Source organism: Lepisosteus oculatus, chromosome 29 (assembly GCF_040954835.1).
Source record: "Lepisosteus oculatus isolate fLepOcu1 chromosome 29, fLepOcu1.hap2, whole genome shotgun sequence".
Lineage (NCBI taxonomy): Eukaryota > Metazoa > Chordata > Actinopteri > Semionotiformes > Lepisosteidae > Lepisosteus > Lepisosteus oculatus.
Window position 1 is genome coordinate 6,353,868 of NC_090724.1, and position 19,420 is coordinate 6,373,287.

A 19,420-nucleotide genomic window follows, 5' to 3' on the forward strand; every position below is an offset into this window, starting at 1 on the left:
ATGCCAAAATATGCATGCATATACACAGTCATAGGGTGTGTTTGTACATATGCATCTCATTTCTAGGGAGGGATAAGGTATATTTGTAGTCAGGCATTGGATGGATATCTTATTGTTAAACCTGTAGAAGTTACGGTCACACTTTGCAGCGATATGTAGCAAGCATCACACCTTCATAGAGGCTATGATAATACATGATGAGATGCTCCTCTTGTACCCTGACCAAGGTGCTTCACTCAGTGTGCTCCAGTAGATGCACTGCTGTGCAATCAATCTGTTTTATTATTTTATACCTCCTTATTATATAGTGTCAACCCAGAGCCCTCAAATACATAAATTAAACATATAAGAAGTACAAAAAAAAGAAACAATGCAAAAAAAACATGTATACATGTGAAATTAAAAGAAAGAAACAGTTTAAGAATCGAGGGCCTCTGAAAACAAGTCACAAACATCAGCAGAGGCTATATTTTTAAAAGGGGAACTGCAACACCATCTTTATATTTTGGGGTTAGAAAGAATTAGCATTGATGAGTGCATTTCAAACCACAATGAATGTCAAATGTACACAGTAGTGTGTAAAGCCCTCATTTTACATCACAGGATAGATTAAACTTTTTAGGTATGCACACCACCATTTTGCTGTCATTGTCTGTGATTCAGAACAAGGCGACAAATCTTGTGAAATGGGAATACATCTCTTTTAATTCATTGGAAGTATTGCTCTCAACCTGAAGACGGTTTTGCCAACAAACAACAAGATACCAACTGTACATCACATTACATTATTCGTTGCAGTGACTAGTGAGCAGGAAGGGCTGCTTCATGTCACATCTCTCACGAACTCTGGCTCTCGCCCATGGTGAGACCAGGGGTTTGCAACAACATGGCAACAATACAGGACTTTCGCAAAGTTCACAATTCTGTGTTTAATTTGGGATTTATAAAATTTTTGCAGGACCATCAATTTATTTTGTTACCAAGATTTCATAACCAGTCAGAGAAATCCGGACTGCAGTGCCCATTTAACAAGGTCAGGAAGTGCAGATCCCCCTAACATACGATGTGACGTTTTGGAAGATCAAGGCAGTGAGCTGAGACCCGTGGGAATAGCTCTTGAAGGTACAAAGGAGACAGACGACGCAACTCCCGGTAGGTCAACAAAATACAGTCAGTAGAGCTTCAGGTCATCATTGTAAGTGAGAATTTGTTTTCAACGTACTTACCAGGTCAAATGAAAAGGTCGCATAAGTAGTGACAGTAATACACACTGTGAAATACAATACACACTGTAATACACACTGTGAAAGCCATAGCGACTCTTAGGGTTATTGTGATTGATGTGCCTGGCACATGTGTAGGGTTACAATCGAGAGGAGGCTGGCTCATTAGGTTGCTAGTAGTCAAGTAATTGGAGGACCTCATCCTTCCCTTTCCTGAAAGCCAGGATATAAACTTTGAGCACATGGTCAGGTAGCGTGTTCCTGACTCCCACAAGCCCTCTGCTCCTGTGCTTGGTTTTTCCTGCACCCCTCCCCTTATCCCCTACCTGTGCCCCCTGGCCTGAGATACTCAAGTCCAGGGGGCTGATGACTTTGCCAGTGCCCTTCAGTGTTAAAGGTGTCGCTGCAGTGCTGTACATAGAGTGTTTGCTGGCTCTGCACAGACCACGTTCAATTGAAGCATTGCTCAAGTAACCACTGTGTCTGTGCCATTGGGATGCTTCCTGTAAAGCACTGGGCTGCTGAGCTGAGGGTGGTGTTTTACTAACCTCTCCTCTTTGCCCCATGGCGTTTTGACAGCCGGTCTGTTCGGGAGGCTTTTTTTTGGGGGTTTGTATTAAGACTGTAATTGTCCTGTGGCTGCATCACGTTTGACTAATTTCCTGGTGCCCTGCTAAAACATGATAGAAGCTGAAGGATCAAAGTCACAGTCCCACGATGAATCTCAAAGTGGAAACACATTTGGGGAATTGGCCACTTGCTTTGTATAGCATCATCATCTTGGAAAGTTTGTTGTCTGGCGCCAGAAAGGACTTTTTTTTTCCTCCAGCATTCCCATCTGATTCTGTCCTGCAACAGATTTTGTGTTGATGTTCCCTAGATTAAGTTTTTTATATATTTACTTAAACCAAAACACTAATCTCCATCAGAGGCACTTCTGTTCTCTTGGTATGGCTAATTAATTTGTCTGACACAATAACGGTAAAAGGTTAGAGGCGTAATGTTGCATTGCGAACAGCACCTTAAAACAGCCTCTGTAAAAATGCCTATATGAGCTGGCAATGACTGCACAGACAATGAGGGCACACAGTCTGTAGAGGCTTCAGATGGGCTGATATGCTTGTGCAAATTGAACTGCTATAATCTGTGTTTCAGCCTGATGGCTTTAGAATTACTGTCACGTCAACGACAGATGTCATCCTGTTTGTGCCCAGAAAGACTCCACTGCCAGACCCCTGCAGTGAACAGGGATGACCAGTAGCGAGACCCCTGTGCTCTCCCTGTCCTACATCAGTAAACCACAACTCCAGTGATCTAGCCGGTGGGCTGAGGATCGTACCACTGAGCTTGCAGTCTCCTCTGATGATAAATTAAAACAGAAACACTTCCCTTTGATTCTCAGGGCCAACTAGGTCCCCCCATTGCACAAATGCTAGTTGCAATAAAGGCTTATAAACCTGAATATTTACTGCTCAAAGCAGCAAATCAAATATCCAACATTGTGTGTAAAAAGAAATGCTCGATAATGAAGATGGACAATATTTAACTGCACATGTGTCAGAGAATAGGGACATTCCTCCCTTGAAAGATGCAGTGGGATTGTTTTGCATATCTCTGGATTTGGGTTGGACGAATGGATTATCTGACATCAGGATCCATGAGTCTTGATCACCCACAGGGCGCTACATCCACTGCGCAGGAGCACAGAAGTCACCAATCTGCACTCCAGACCCTCCTCATCAGTTCTTAGCAGGTCAGTATTGCTTTTTCTGACATAAAAGATCCTTGAGAGGTACTGGAATTACTGACTTAAATACGTCCTTAAATTAACATAGCCGATGAGCCTTGATTCTCTTCCTTCTCCACAAGAAGCTCAAGTTGAAGAGACAGCCACTTAAGGACAGTTGCATTCAAGGTGAGAAAGTGTACAAATAAGCTATTATCTAGAAAAAGGTATCTCCGGGGGCCTTATCGTATCGCTATTTTTTTATGTTGCAGCAGAAAGGTTGCCAAAATCCCTATTTTAGAAATGCGGGTGACATACAGATTTTGTTTACTCATTTGGTGCTGCCTTGGGCCATTTGCAAAAGTTGATCTTTGGGGTCTCTGCTACATTTGGACACAAGAAAAAAAATCTGTTCCACCCATCTAGCACAATCCAGCATGTGGTTGCCAGTAACTAATTGGATCTAAAAGGATCCCATCCAACCACTTCTTGAATAGGAATCCCGCAACCTGGGAGCTCACCGCGTGCTTCTGTCCATCTCTGTGGTATCTCAGGGCCAGGGAGAGTAAGATAAGATAAGATCACTTTATTGGCCCTATACAATTTCTTGCATTAGGAATTTGTCTTTTTGCATACCCCAGCTTGCTCTCCATGAGACACACAAACAGGGAGAGAAGCTGGGGGTCAGAGTGCAGGGTCAGCCTTTTAAACGGCGCCCCTGGAGCAGCTGGGGTGAAGGGCCTTGCTCAGGGGCCCAACAGAGTAGGATTCGTCTGCCGGCCGCGGGATACAAACCGGCAACCTTCCAGCTACAGGCGCAGATCCTGAGCCACAGAGCCACCTCCCTGCCCTGAAAGTGGCTGAAAGTTAGCCCTGTTGGGCGCATTTGGTCACAAATATTGACTCAAGTGTATCCCGTTCACACCAGTCCCCAGGTCTTGCTGGGAAACAGCTGCCCACCCCTGACACAACTCCCCATCCCAGCCTCCCTGCCCCCTGTGCGGCCCTGTCTGATTACAGCCCTCACTTCAAAGCTGCAGCCTGGGTGTTCCTCTGAGATGACACCCAACTGTGGCCATGAATCCGACAGGATCACACTTGTTAATACATGGGAAACAAAGAGGTGTGTGTGATGGACACAGAGAGGCTGGAGCAGAGGAAATGCAAGACCTGCCCTCCTTTTAACTCGGCTCCCCATCGGATGTGCAGTGCATGAGGACTTTTGAAGTGCAATTTTCTTTTCTTCCCTGCGATGGAGAGAAACAATGACTTGTACTGATTCTAGTTACGATAATGTTAGGTTCAACAAACTAGGGACAAGCACTTGATTTCCCCAAAATAAAAAAGGAAAAACAAAAAGCAATGGAACTACCAGCTAGCTATTTTTTGGAGCTATCAGGTCATTTTATTCTCCATTCTTGGGTTTTAATGTGGTGTTTGTGTTTTGCAATGCTTCAGCTTTCGTATTCGTTGTTCTTTCTGTAGTTTTTCTACAGAAATCAGTTAATCAGATGTTAATCAGTTTGGGCTTGTGCACAGTACAGTGCAATGCTCTGCTCTGCTGGGGCTACTGTTCGTCACCCAGGTGGGGGCAGTAGTGGATGAAATGGGTGCCCTCCTATATATAAAGCACTTTGGGATCCTATGAGATGTCAAATGCTATACAAATGAAAGTTGATTTTATTGCATGTGTGCCACAGGAGGACTTAGTATTATTTTTGAGTGTTATGTCAGACAAGGCACAGACATAGACAGGACCTTAACCACTTGTATTAGTTCTAACACTCTTAAGGCCTCCCTGTTCTTCAATTCCCAGAGCTAACAAAGTGCAGGTCTGTATGATGGTCCTGGAGCCATTTGAGCGAAATGGTGCTTCTTCAGTCCCAGATGGTTTGGAGAAATAAATGGTTTGGTGATGTCTGTGTTGAAGATGAGCTGTGCTCTGTTAAAATGGACTTTCTTTTCAAAGCCAGACCTCCATTCAGTGCTGGTTCGAGGTGCTGAGTAAGTAACAGTTCTTGTTCAATCTGGTCTTTGATTGAGTACATACATAACTGGGATGAAACAGGCCAGGTATGCAGGGCGGAGGTACAATAAGTATTAGTTTGTGTTGTGTTTGCGTTAGCTTTTTTTTTGTGCCAAATTCAGTTGTGTATCTGGTAGCTTTCCAACATCAAAGTTAGTTTTGGTAGAAAAATATTGGTGTCACCCGCTTAAAAATATGGATGAGTATTGGACAGCAGAAAATGTGATTATTTGAGTGTGAAATATTCTGTTGACTGCAAGAATGCAAGCCCCAACTTTGATCCTCTTTGCACTCTGCATATTTTGCCTTATAAGTTGGGAATATGTCCTAATGCTGTTTTTTAAATATCTCAGAATAATTTGCCGAAGTTATGCTTACCCCCGTATCTATTAGATCCCATTACAGTCCAAGTACTCTATAAAGGTTAAGGTTCCAGTGAAAATAATTTGGAAGTGAAGTATGTGCCCTCCTTGCCTGTGCAAATAAGCAGCGCAGTGACTCATGGTTGCAGGGCAGCTAACCAGGGAGTAGTTTATTATAATTGAAGGAATTCAGTGTTTCCTCAAGATCGATCCACACTGAGAGGCAGCATCCAATTTCCTCTTTCTCTCGTGCGGCTCGGGGGTAAATGTGAGCACCATACAGAGAGAATTTGCATTGCACCTGAAAAGGACTTAAAATCACCTGCCGTGGACCTGACTGTGCCTGCTGGGGTGTTGACAGGGCAGAGTAGAGAGAGGAGGAAAGGTCTAGAGCCTCAGGAGGTTCTGTGAAGGAATATTCCATTCAGGAGTGTCACGTGGCGTCTTTCAGGACCCCGTGCAGACAGCACAATCCGGAAGGGAGTGAACAGACACGGGGAGGAGACGAGGAACTGGGCTGGTAGATGAACAGGGGGGCGGGACGAAGGTGCTTGGGGGGGCGTGGTCCAGGCAAACAAGTCCGAAGGGAGTCTGTAGGAAAATCCATGAAAAAAGTCCAGAGCCGGGTAATCAATCCCAAGACGAACAAGACAGGAGTTAAACGCTGGAGCGGGATCCGGCGAAGGGTCGGGAAATAGAAGGGGTAACGGGGCCACAGACGGTCAGGACGCCGTTGTGAAGCCGATGCCGTCGAGCCTCTCCTGGACTCGCTGGTAGGCGGGCCTCCGGGCGTCCATCTTCCAAAGCTGAGCCCAGATTGGCAGGAACGGCTGGCTCTTATAGGACGGGGGCAGGAACCAGAGGCAGGTGCAGGAGATCAGGTCGGCGAGGAAGGGCTGGAGCGTCCTTAAGAGGAGGGGTTTACGATCGTGACAAGGAGCCTTTAGTGTAAAATAGTCTCGAAGGATTTTTGATCATTGGTCATAATCGTTAGTGCTGAATATGCAAGAGGAAATGAAGTGGAATTGTGATTTGGACAGAGAGTTGGAGGTGCTCCTTTGTAGATAGAGTGTCAGGAACCCACTGCTCGTCTGTGCGGATGAATCCTGTTCCCTGGGAATCATCAAGTTCTACTTACCTGTCATTTGTCAGGGAAAAGGATAAACTGAAGGGCAAAACTTTTTGTTTTAAAGTGGTCTTAAATCCACAGAATTATTAACTTTAACCTCTGCCCTAACCCAAAATTGCCAAATGTTGGTGCTTGATTGGTAAAGTCCAGGGAGACATCTGGCCAGGACACCGGGATAACACCCATACTGTATTGTGTAACATCAGAGGCTTTGTAGGATATAGAACCATCTCACTGTTGACGACATCACTGCCACACTCTTTCTCACACATATAAACATTTATATTCCTATGTACTGTACGTGGGGACAGCCCACTGGCTCTCATTCTGTTTTTTTAATGTTCTTTTTATTTTGCTTTTATCAATAACAATAATAGTAGGTAGTCCTTTTACAGAATACTCGTCAAAATATCATCGCCCATTGATGCTCAAAGAAATATACGACATAATGATGCGTTTTGGCATATAGGGACAAAATTACACGGCTCTCCAGTACCAAATTAATCTCACTCTGTTTTTAATACTATTCCACCATTGTGCTCAAATGAAACCCCAGAAGGAGCAAAATTTAACCTGGTATAGGTTTTTGGCACTTTTAAATCTAGAACTAATATTAAATTTACAAGTGCATAAGAATTCATTTGCCTTTTGGGTATGTCACCCTCCTGTTTGTCAGAACTTACTAACTTTGTGGCAGCATTTTCTCAAATTTTGACAGTAATACATGTGTGCACATATGCTTACTGTATGTTTCTGTAACTAAGAGAGTCTCCTATAGACTCTCATCCTATTTTTATTTACTCCCAGAAGGAGACTTGACTCAGGGTGAACCTAATAATACAACTTTTTGGCCTTTAATATTTTAAAAAAGGTGCCATTTGCTATAAAAGCAGGTTCAGTAATTAGCCCTTGGAAACACAGGTGAGGAGGTGTCAGAGGAGCCACTGTCTTTGGGAAGCCGTTATCTCTAATTTGGTCCTCACAAATATAGTAATACCTCCACGCACACAGGTGTCTGGTAACTCTGAGAGGAAAACTGTGAAGCTTCTTGTAGGAAGAGAAGGGAAAAAACATCGCTCACCAGGCAGCCCAGCCCCTGTGAAATATGATCTGCACTCTTACAAGTCTCCCAGGCCAGTCTGTCTCCGCTTTTTCATGAGTCAGATGCAAACTGGCCCTGTTGTCTTTAACCCTCTCTGTCCCAGCTTGGCTAACTCCCAGGTGCCCAGCACAACAGAGCACCACTCGTAGGTACAGCTACCCCGAGAGAAACACTGCATTCTGCCACACCACAAGCACGATCAAAAGATTCGATTTTCCCACACAATGAGTGAACAATCATGTTTTTAGGGCAAAGGTGCTATCAACAAGGTGAACACAACATTTACTGTCATGCCAGGAGAGAGTGTAGAACTTCCCTCCTATCACTTTTACTGTGTTTTACAATGTAAACTGTGTTTTACTTGTAAAACTGTTTGTGTGTTTTACATGCGAGACTGTTTTACTTTTCCCTCAGTTTACTGTGGTTTACCATGCTAGACGCAGGTAGGTGACGTTAAGGTAGAGGCAAACAGACATGACTGCATGGCTTCACAGTCACCAGTCCTCTGCCCACTCTCATCCCTTCCAGTTAGAGCTGCTTTTCAAGCGCCTGGCTTCATGAGTTCAACACTCACACGGACGATGTATGGAATTCATAACTAAATGTCGGAAGGGATGACAACAGCCAACTGCAATCAGCCTCAGCTGTCGGTAATTTGAAATGAATCCTGACATTATTTCCTCGCCTAAACATTAGAAACGCTGTACGCTATCCCTGTCTCTCCCTCGCACACGTCTTTTGCATCCCCCCTTCACCCCAGTGCGACCTCTGACCCTTCAGTCACCCCTCACTCTGCAGGGGGTCCCAGCCTTCTCGTCCTCTGGCCAGGGGGGTCAGCCCTCGGCCCAGTGAGTAAAGCCCAGTTTACTGTGATTTAAAACACGTACTAAACCTTTTAATACACAGAAGTCTCGGGTGTTGTTATTCCTAGTGAATGTAGAGTTGGGTCCTTCCTCCACCACATCCAAAACCTGCAGCAGATCCCTGCACGGTTCGTGCTTTAAAACCCACCAAGAAAATGGCAAATGCCATTCAGTAGAAGCAGAGTTTTATTTCTTCCAGGTGGGCTTGTCAGCAGGGATTAAACTTTCAGCACTGACCAAAGACATTGACTGATTGGCGATTGGTAATCAGGAATGCTTGGATGCTAAGTCATTCTCTGGATTTGGAATGGTTTTTCCAGGTGTTTGCTGATTTGCAGTGGAATGGATACATCCCTGTTTTTACAGCAGGAACAGTAGTCTTCACTATATATTGACCAGGTAGATCTTATCATAAGGACATAGGAAAGGTTACAAACAGGAGGAGACAATTCAACCTATCTACCCTGTTTGGTAGTAGTTCATTGATCCGGACATGCGGATCAATTGGGAACATCCAAACATCTCATCCAGCCTTGCCTTGAAAGAAACCAGGCTTCAACAACATGACTGGGTTGCTTGTTCCAGGTTCGCCCCAACCATTTGCATAGAGGGGTCTTAAATGCATTTCCATGTACTCTACTGTACTGTAATGTCAATTGCAGACAATGCATTAGCGTGGTTTCTTGTGCTGTAACGTGCATCGTGTTTCTCCCCTGCCTGTGTGCACCACATGGATCTGCGCCCCTGATAGAAAACATCACTCGGTTTTTATGGACACATTTTATCAGCGTGACGTTATGCATCAGATCTGAGTCACTCCATGGTGCACGGAAGGGAGCTGCTCCGTCAAATCAAGAGGTTCTTGACTTTTTGGCACAGACACTTCCGTCAGGAAAGCTTTGCGTGCCTCACGTTCACTGTTTGGGATCTCGGCTTTCAGCTTTCCTTTGGGGAAAAAAAATCATCTAGGTGCACGTCCAGTTGGCCTGAAATGATACTTTGAGTTTTGTGTTTATGCATGGAAATCAAAGTGTTTAAGCTTTACTAACACCGTACAGTTGAGTAAAACTGTCATCCGACCCCCCATTGGGTCTGTATGAGTGTGGAGCTATTGAGAAAATAAATACGTTTTCACAAACTTTCCAGCCTTTCAGTTTTCCCAGGACCAGAGCTCACTATGTTTCCAACCTTGCTCTGTCAGATAATTAAGCATAATTAATTTGTTTAATAGACCGTGAGCCAGTTTCAGCACTCAGGGTATAAACAGTTACACTGGGAGAATGAGGGTTTTTTTGGTCCAGAGCCAAATGTCCTTCTCTTGTTGTGAAGTCATTGTAAATGTTTCAAGGTGTCTTTAAGCCCAACCAACCGAGGCCTACACAGACGCAGGCGAGAGATTTGTTTTCCCACTTCAACACAGTTGTGAACATTTAACACAACACAATTAAATGCAGTTTAAAACAAAAGTTATAGAGAAAAGTTTTTATTTTTCTAGACAAAGCATAGCATGTAGATGGTCGTTTCTTTTTTAAATATGCATAAAAAGCATGTCCCCAATTAAACAGCAGCCTTCCAGCAGACTCCTTTAGGGTGACGGAAACAAGGGCTTGGAAGCTAAAACAGTATTTTTTGAAGAAAAATACTGTTTGTTTGTTTCTTCCCTGCCCGGTAAATAATTTGCTTGGCTTTGTAAAAAAAACACCAAAACATATTGTAGTCCGATCGCTCTTGCGTCTTACTCATTTAAGAAAATAACATGGAAAGAAAATCTCAGACTCCAGCCCCATGTTACCATTGAAATGATTACATTTGAATATATTGTGAGAAAATAACCCCACTGAAAATCCTTTAATATACGCCTTTTGTCTTCCTCCAGTGTGACTGTTGCAGTAAATTCCTGCCGTTAGTAGGATTCCCTTGAGACAGAGTGTTTGATGTACTTTTGAAAATGAAAGACGCAGCACATCTGAAAACCATTAGCGAAAAGAGCTGTTAGCAAGAGACGCATTCTTCCAGGCTTTCTTGGAATCCAATTACATTACCGTTTCTTTCTCTATTTTCTTTTAGCAGTTACAAGGAACTCAGGAATTCCTGAATCTTTTTGCAGGGAGACATTGAGACTTATTGCATGCCTCACTGGCTCTCAGTAACTTCCAAGGAGTGCACGTTTCTTTATCGTCTCCTGTCTGTCTGTGAAAAATCAGTGAGATAGCTGCGCATGAGACTGCCTCACAGTGTAATTATCAGTGAATGAAGTGCTCTTGGGTTCAGTCTTTGGTGTATACAGTGCATGCGTTGTCTGTGTCCTGGGGTATATTTCAGAGGTATTGCTGACATCAAGGAAACAGTTACTTCTTTCCCATAAGAAAGATCTTCTGTTTGGAAAGGTTAGGAGTCTGCGTTTACAAATCTCAGATATATTAAATTTAAACGTATAGTCCAATGTAAGTAACATTTTCTCCCCTTCAATATTTGATCCAGTTTTTACTGCCTTTTTTTAAAGTCTACAATTTAATTAACTTTCACAGACAAGAAATGTAACTTCTTTTTATTTTCCCCTGTCTCAAAATCTGGGCTTTTAAATTTTTTGCTTTGACATACAGAAATTAGATACTGTATTTATACATTGTAGCCCTGCATCCTGAAGAGCAAAAGAAGCCTGATCTTTCATTTAAAGAGAAAGGCCAGAGATTAGATGGAAGGTCCAAAGGTTATGCACATGATTTCACCCCTGGAGATAATGGTAGTCAATAAGGATCAGTAGTAGCAAAGACTTAAAATAAATAACACATTGCTTGCATTTATATAGACCCTTTCTTCTCAAAGATTCCCATAGAATTTAGTCTAGAGGAGGGATTACCATTTAATCCCACATGGATGATGTGGTGCAGCTACTGTACACCTGTAGCTCAAGCCAGACAGATCAGGTGGAGCAGAAAGAAACTGAATTAAGGAGGAAAAAGAGGGATGCTCAATTGTGAAAGCCCTGAACTGAACCTAGCCAGAACACCAGGGATCACTCTCCTCTCCCTCTTGAACAGTCTCATAGGACGTTTAACGACCAAGTAGTCAGGACCTTTGACATCTCATTCAAAAGTCAGCACCCCTACAACACAGTGTCCCTATGCTTAGAAACTGGTTTAGAAATTCAGATCCAGAGGAAAAAGCTCCACCTGTTGGTCCAGTAAGAATGGCATCAGAGAGCCTGCATAGCCTACCCCTGAGCTACAGTCCGTCTGGACAACCCTAAATGTCTTCATCCTAGATGGGATACAGAGGCAAAGGCACAGGCTTAAAATGGGTATAAGACAATGATGGTATATAGAAACTGCTTCGGAAGTCCTGCTGCTCATGCTCTGTGATGAACTCAAAGGTGGCTCAAAGGGATTTCTGGGGACACCACTGCCATTCACAGTGAACTTCGTCCCTCTCCTCCCTCAGTCCGCTTGCTTTGCTCAGCTCTTCCTGTTCTCCCAGGGTAGTGAGCTGAACTGGTTCCTTCTATCCTGGCGAAGACAGGCAGCTCCAAAACCACACGCCCTGTGACTCGGGGGAACATGCCCCAGTCACTCATGGTTTTGGTTTTGATGTTCCTTTTTGCTTCTTTGAGTTTTTCTTTGGAGAGACCTAAAATTGCATTTCCTCGGGGCTAACCACCAGACCACACTGCCTCTCAGTTCTGAGCGTCTGACTGCCTGACAGCCCCACGCTTCTAACCACACAGCCACATGGCCCTCTCGCTGTTCCTGTTCCCGTTCCTTAGGCTCCTCACCAGCGCACCAGAGTCCCTCTGTGATCTGTAAGACAGCCCACTCCAGTCCTCGCCATCCTCCAGACCTTGCAATCCTCATCGCAGCTGTAGTTTCGGTTACGTAACTGAATCCGTTTATTTTTGATGGGGGACAAACACCTTTCTTTTTTTTTTTCAATCTGGAGCTGTTGATGATCTCACTCCCATGTCCGACAGGTTTTATAGGGAGTTATAAAAAGAGTAGAAGCCTGAAAAACAGTAGCTTTTTGCAATGAAGCCACAAATTAGTCCAATTAGGATCTCCTATAGCCAAGAGTGGAAAGAACATACAGTACATACTGTAGCTCTCTGCTTATATGCAAAACCAGCAGGACTGACACTCGTGGCTCTACTGTAGGTTCATCCTGTCCAGTTTCTCAGACTCGCAGACCTGTACTATACTATACTGTACTCCTGAAAATCCAGTGTCTTGAGCAGGGTCCTCCTCCTTTGACACCAAGAAGCCGTGCCCTTGGAGGAAGTCGGCAAGTCTCCCAGCCCTTGCCTTCGGACAGTCGGTCTTGCTGGGCTGGCAGACAGAACGGCTGCCGTGGACGTTATGGTTATTGCCCACTGACAGCGCCTCCGTCCTCCCTCCGCCCCCACTCCACGACTCCCTCCCCTGGTTCTCCCAGGTCGGGTCGGCTCTTGGATTGTTCCGGCCCGGCCCTCCTGTGACCTCCAACCACACGCAGACACGAAAGCTCGAGGAGGTCAGTAAACAGACTGCATCTGGCTGTGTCCCTCTCTTAATATGTCTAAACCTTCCGATTTTTAATGCTCCTCATTCCTTGGGAGTAAATAGTGGGGGTTGAGGTTAAGGCCTCTAGGCTGAATACCAGGGGCTGGGGTGATGACTTTCGCATTGTTTGTGTCCACACCATCGTGTGCTGTAGGGCTAATCAGCAGCCTGTGCTCAAACCCAGAGGAGGGGCTTGTTATGGAATAATTACCAAGTCCTTCATTCCTTCAAAATTATTATGTAGAACATTTTTTTCTAAATCAAGAGAGACAACTGTTAATGGTGCAGTTTGTGGCTTGCAGAGTTGGGCTTTTGCCTTCCCTAACGTGTCCAGCAGACCCACTCCTGTTTTGACCCTTCTGGCCGACAGCGAGAGGGAGCTGAAGGGTGAAAGCACGACCTTTCACATCCTTCAGTCCTTAGTGCCCATCTAAGGCAAGCTGACACTGGCCTGCACAGACCCTTCATGAGAAAACGGACTACTCTATTTCCAGGGTCTGGAGTGGTGATTTGTTGCAGATGTCCATTTTGTTTTTTTACTCTCTCTCTCTCACTGTACGTCTCTGAAACATTAATAAGGTACTGTAGATGGTTGTGCCGGTTAGTCTACACTGAGTGGATAAAGACATTTACTAACAGCCCCCCCCAGCTCTGCTTTTTACAAAATGGACCTGTCCACTCCAGACATCTAAACATTTTGGTCTCTGTTGAACAGGAAAATAGTTTAGGTACCGTCCCTCGCTTTGAGGTTAGTGGGTTGTGTGAAACCAGGGAATAGGCCGGATTTATAGGAATGACACAAATGTTTGGTGCTGCATCTTGGCCTACAGTCCTTTTAGGAGCCTGCCTGTTTCAAAACAGAGCAGTAAACACCCCAAAGTTTGCAGATTTGAGAAAAGTCATTTCATGCATTACTTCAGAAGGTGCTGATTGCTTCAGCCCCTGCTTGATATTGGGATTGCTCCTGTTAATAGGCACGCCAAAGGCTGCCCTGTTTGAAGGGGGTGGCTTTGTATAGCCTTTTTTGGAGGATTATCTGTCATTGCACTAACCACAATGAGACACTTCTGTTGCTCACGGCTTCCTAGAAAATATTTTTTTTATTCGCTTGTTTTTCAGCTGCGGTGCCCCGTTTAATCAGAACTGGAAATGAACTGGGCTGGGGATCAAGAATCCGAGCCGTTCCTCCCCCCACAAAAAAAAGAGGGACTCAAAACACAGCTCTCATTGCATTCTGCTCAAGGAAATTGTATTGGAACACCGGTAAGACCAAGGGGGTGGGGCGGATTGATCAGTACATATGGAAACCAACTGTGTATTCATCTGGTTTCTGTATGAATGTCATTCCTCATACACAATAAATGCTGGGAAGGACCCCAGCTTTAAAGCTAGGCAGTGCCTGAATTCATTGTTCTGTACTCTTTGCGTTGTACACATGTTAAAACGTTTACTTTGGGGAATGCGAGCGAGGAAATTGTTGCTGTTTTTATCGGCGGTATTAACACCCACCAACATGTTAACAGCCCCCTGGTAGATGTTAAGAGTCTATATTGAGTTAATTAGCATGACTGTGGATATCCTTTGTGCTTGTCATATACATTTCTTGATAGGTACTGTATATACTGCTCTGAAATTTTGAAATCACAGTACTAAAAGCTGGGTACCCCATGCACTTCATTTAAGTACTGTTTGATATTTTACAGTGTATCTTGAGATGAATAGAGCCACTGTGCAAGGCTAGCCTCTACGATATAAGTGAATAATCAGAAAAGCATCTAGGGATTATCGTGTAGTGTGTAATGACCAGGTACAGGAACATTACGAGATGAGCCTGGGATAGAGAAATTCCCCAAAGTGTTCATGGGAACTAAAATTCAATTGTTGCTTTGCCCTTAATAACCCCCCACAGGCATGTTTTGCCCAGTGCAGAGCAACGGAGAAAGAGGGAGGAGAGGTGGCTGTGGTGGTGGGGTTCAGACCACTCTCTCTCTCTCTCTCACTCTTGTCCCAGCAGAATAGAACAGCATGTTAACAGCACAGCCTGGGTCTGTATCTGGTTCTTTGGGTGCAGAATCTGCTTTTGTTTAGGACGAGCAAAGACAATTGCAGGGGCGTCCTCATCGTGAACATCGCCCACTGCGGCTGGACGATGGAAGATGCCAACTGCAGACGTGTAACAGACTCTGGTCTGACTTCCCCAGATCCTGCTGCAGCAGCAGAGACTCTGGACCTCGGGGGAATGGAGTCATTCTTGACGGACAGAGAAGGAAAATGTTGAAGGAAACTAAAAATAGTGTGCCCTGCCTGCCTACTTTTCGTTCAGATGCCTTAAAAATGAGGTTTTACATGCAAAGAAAAAAAAATCAGTGAAGGGCCGGGGAGCCAGCTGGCCTCCAGCAGGAATTCGGTTTGAGAGGTTTCAGCTCTTCCCCCTGGTAGAAGGCATTCTAGTTGGGTGGACAGACTTAAACATACACAATCAAACTGTCTAATTATGCCCTAGCATTCCTCAGTGCAACAGGGGGAAAGGCTTTGAAACACATTTACAGCCCCACAGAAGTGCAATAATTGTAAAAAGAAGAAAATGTCTGAAGAGGTTGCTGCAGTAACTGAATAGTCTCTTACTCCAAACCTCCTGTAAAAAACACTTCTTCCTCGTTTCGTGACGGGGAACGGGTTATCTTAAAGGTCAGGCCATCCCCACGACCTCTTCTGTTCCCCAAGACCGCCAGCCCATGTGATCTGGCGGTGTCCACAAGGGCTCCCGTCTCTCAGGGAGTGAAGCCGCGCCCCTCTTTCCTCCCACCTGAACCCTAATGAGGCCGTTCTGCTCGTTTGCACTCTTGATTGGACGTCTCGTTCCTAGGTGTGCTGAAGAGTGGTTCGCGGCGACCTACCTATAGGACTCTGTTTTTGCAAAGCAGCCATAGCCTAGAATACCTTGCATTCAACCTAGCGAGAGCAACAAGCTCGGGCTTCTGAAATAGCTTCTGGTGGGAATGCATTACAGCTGTCCTGCAGATCCTTTCAGACAGCCCAGAAGCTCTGTAAAAGCCTAAGACGGGCTTAAGAACGCATTAAGAAAGCATGCGTTGCTTTGTTTAGTCATCTTGGCTACAGAAGTTTTACCACCAAATTGGTGGTAACCCAGCCCCAGCTAGCATCTGCCCCAGAAACCCCCTCTTCTGCCCCCTGGTCACTTATCCAGATGTAACCAGCTCTGCTTTTACAATAATCTTCCCACAACACCACAGCAGCTCCGTCCACTCATTTTCTAACCAGTACAGGGTCACAGGGTAGGCAGAGTCTATCCCAGCAAGCAATGGGTGCACAGAGGGGTACACCCTGGACAGGACACCAGTCCATCGCACACACTCACACCAGGGCCAGTTTTCCCAGAGGCCAATTAACCCACCAGCATGTCTTTGGATTGTGGGAGGAAACCCATGTGAACACAGGGTGAACATGCAGACTCCACACAGACAGCACCCCTCTGGAATTGACCCCAGGGCCCCAGCACTGAGAGGCATTAATGCCAACCACTGCGTGATCATGCCGCCCAACACTGCAGCAGTTTAAAAATGTTAAATTTAACCACCGATAATAGTTATGTGAACTACGCATAATTCCTCCACAGTTTGTACACCTAAATTCGCTCAATTGAAAATATATAATTTTAAGGTTTTAATAATTGTGTATGAGTTAAGTCTCCACGTGTCCCATTTTTACAATCTGTAGACTTATTCATGAAAAGAATACTGATGAGGAAACCAACAAAATAGCTGTGCCGAGAATTATCTTGGCCTCAACATATGTCTTTTCCTCTAACCAGCCCCGCTGGATCGGGTCTGCAGGCGAGGATGTGAACGGCGAGATGGACGCGTCGCGGTCTTGAGATGTCAGCCGCGACCCCCGCAATATCTGGGGTCACTCCTGCCGACGGTGTCTCGAGCGAAAACGAACTCTTGAACAGTTCTGCGTGGCGTGGCGTGGCGGACCAGCTCGGCCCGCGTTAACCCCATCCCCCTTCGGAATTAAAGAAATTTGGCGAGTGTGCCTGCGAGAGAGGGAGACTTGAGGAATGCGGTGGGTTTGTCCTGAAGACCGTTAGCGAACCCCCCCCCCACCTCCCCCCTTTCTCTCGTGCGCAGAAAAGGGACCTCCCTTCTCCCAATATGGGTAAAATGTTGCCTTTTTTCCTCACGCTGGGATGGTTTAATTCTCCTCTCTGAAGCCCATTCCCCATTACAAAAAGAGACTCATATACTCCGGACACTCCGACAATTGCAAGGTATCGTGCTCTTTTATGCAAATTCTTTAAACTTTAACTATTTTCCTCTTTTAACCTAGTTTAGCGTGTGCTCAACACAAGCATTCTTGTGCAAGATATGCAACAGTTAAATGTTTTTGGAACTTATTTGGAAAAGTCTATGGAAAATATATCTTAAGTGGCTAAAATTCCTAGTAATGAATGTGTCTCCTTCGTGGTGCTACGGTTAGCTATAGATATTGCTTAATCAGCAGATTATTTTTGCAAGAACTTCTATTTTTTCACGATCCACTCATCGAAAACGGCATACATCTGTTAAGATGATCCTATTTTTTAACCTATGCTTTCGGTTTCAAGCTAATTAAATCATAGCCACCACTTCTCACGATTCACACTAGTTCTATTATAAATTCCTTAACATTGAGTTAAAGTTTATCCGAGTTTATTATAAATCAGCCAGCGCTTGTGGGAGCTTATCTCTTGCAATGCCCGGAATGTATATTAAACCTTGTATCTTTAAAAAGAATCTGGAATATTTTCCACGGTTTCCTGTCTGACTGACACGACAGAATACAATGCAGTTTCTCAAAGTTACCCTGTGATGAAAACTCTTCAATGGTGATAACCGTCGCGGGTTTTTTTTTTCCACCTAGAGTATATGAACGTTTTTAGTGCGGTTTCCTAACTTTTTCTACGGTCAGTGGTGCTGGTTTCCAAAAAAAAAATAAAAATAATTGGGCAGTCAATCTGAACCTGAACCGGTTTGAAAATGACACCTTGAAAGCGGGCGGCCAGGATTGAATGCGGCGAGAGCCCTGTGCGTGTGCTTCAGTGACGTACCTGCGCCCAGCGGAGGTCGAGTCTGTGGACTCTCCGCCCGTCCTTTGTTAGCTCGGTCCGCCCCCAGTGCAGGGGCTCAGAAACCCGAATCTATGCTCTCCGCTCCAGCCAGCTGTCAAATAAAGGCTTCACTCGCGAATGAAGACCTCTGCGTTTGAGCTGAATTCATTTAATGCGATTTGAGAACAATTTAGAGCGTTACCCAGTGGCTGGACCGTATGTTACAGTGGTCACTCTATGTGCAGAAATAGTTCAGGTCAGTAGCGATGCGTCAATTCGTTAAAAAGGCGTTAAATCTAATTGCCGACGTCTTGAAGAAATCGCACTTCCGAAAGCTACACCGCTCCAACCAAAACTTCATGCACTGTAAGATCGCGCAGGGGCCATGCCAGACAGTTGTAAAAACTTCAGACCAAAGCACAACTGCGTGATGTGCGCTTTTGCAGTTGGTTGATCGTCCTGTTAAATAAGGTAGGAGCGTAAAATAATTCAAATAAATGAGTACATTGATGGTTTCCATTCCAGAGTAGTGAAAAGATTCCAATACAATACATATCCAGAATTTACTGACAATAGTGCGTAGCTTGGGGTGGTAAGGGAAGTTTGGACATACATTAATGAAACGGAGTCTTTCATCTGAAATTCTGTCAAACAGCTGGGTGGATCCTTCCCGACAGCCAACAGTCTCTCAGCCTCTGAAATCGTTCCCAAATATTCCTCCGTCTCTGTGGCCCCTAGTGTTGAACCCAAAATGTATCAGGGTTGTAAATCGACGGTCTGTCGGTGCAGAATCCTAATGCTTTGTTCTGAGGAGCACCAAAAACACACGCCAGTCCGTCCGAACTGCGCGTTTTTCAAGGTAATAAATCATATATATCAAAGAAGGGGGTAACTCCAAGCGAACGGTTTACTCCTGACTGTTATTGCCTTATTGCTTTGGAAACCCAGGCTGTGACAGTTGTAAAGTTATTAAACTTCGGTAAACAATAGTATTTAGTTGCACTTAGTCTCAAACAACCTCACGGTGCTAAACAGCGCAGAAGCCGCCTTTCCTCCACGGTGTCTGAAAGGAAGTGATAAACTCAGTGAACAGGAATGCAGACTAAAGAAAATATGAATGTAAATAAAACGGGCGCAATCCTTTCCACCCGGCTCCCCTCACACAGAAAGAGCGCTTCGGCAGGGCTCAGTTTTGGGCTGCAGCACAGCACAACCCTGCTGAAGGGGATTGGCTTTGCTGTTTGTACAGAGGCCGTGGAAAACCTGATGCTCACTGTCACCCAGCAGATGAACACGCTGACCTTCTCAAGCCCCCTGTCCAATTCTAACTCTGCTCCGAAATTTCTA

At 44.9% G+C, this 19,420-nt stretch overlaps 1 protein-coding gene across 1 annotated transcript in view; it reads left to right on the plus strand.

The window, feature by feature from the left end:
* Nucleotides 1-17,145: 17,145 nt before the first annotated feature.
* fbn2b (fibrillin 2b) overlaps nt 17,146-19,420 on the plus strand; it is a 71,359-nt gene continuing 69,084 nt past the window's right edge. Inside the window, exon 1 of the mRNA XM_069186146.1 lies at nt 17,146-17,254. The gene's annotated coding sequence lies outside the window, so the exon portion shown is untranslated. The remainder of the gene's footprint in view (nt 17,255-19,420) is intronic.